Here is a 721-nt window from a genome sequence, read left to right as displayed (position 1 = left end):
TCTAAACCGGTTTGTTGTGGTGGGGGTGGGAGGTGGAGCGAGTTTTGCATTTAGAAAACAATCACTTCTGGATGTGGGTGTAATAGGAGCAGTAACAGCTTGCAACTGCTGGTGGGGGGGAAGTCTGCAACTTAACATTTCTTTAAAATAACAAAGTGCCTTCAGCCCCCATGCCAAGTGTTCGGAAGGAAGGAGGAGCTGCCTACTTGGCCGAGGATTAGAAGAGGGGGTTAAAGAGGGAGGGTATGACTTGCAATACAGCACCCCGGAGACCAAGAACGAAATCACGAGGGGCTGTGGGGGCTGAGGGGAAGGTTGGCTCCAGGTTAAAGCGAGGGTATGAGGGGGAAGACCTTCCGAGGGTGTGAGCTACGTCCCTGCGCGTCCCCGGGGGCTGTGCTGGAGGCGGATTGTCAACAGCCGAGCCCGGCGGCAGAGCCGACGCTCCAGCTCGGGCTTTAGTGCCTGCCACAGGAAGAGTCGGCCTCCGAGCTCTGGGTGAAGGCCGAGCGGCGAGGTCCACAGCGCCTCACCGGCCGGACGCCGCGGCTCCGACCCCGCGCCCGGGCCCCGTACACCTGGCCGCGCACCCCCGCCGCTGGGCCCTGACGCTCGGAGGCTCAGATCCTCCCGGTTCCCCGGACCCCAGACAGCCCCGGGGGTGGGGGGCGCGCCCCCGACTGCTCGGCCGCTCAGAGGCTCAGATTCTCACGGTTCCCCG

Source organism: Mastomys coucha, unplaced genomic scaffold (genome assembly GCF_008632895.1).
Source record: "Mastomys coucha isolate ucsf_1 unplaced genomic scaffold, UCSF_Mcou_1 pScaffold2, whole genome shotgun sequence".
Classification (NCBI taxonomy): Eukaryota; Metazoa; Chordata; class Mammalia; order Rodentia; family Muridae; genus Mastomys; species Mastomys coucha.
Note: the sequence above shows the minus strand (reverse complement) of the source record.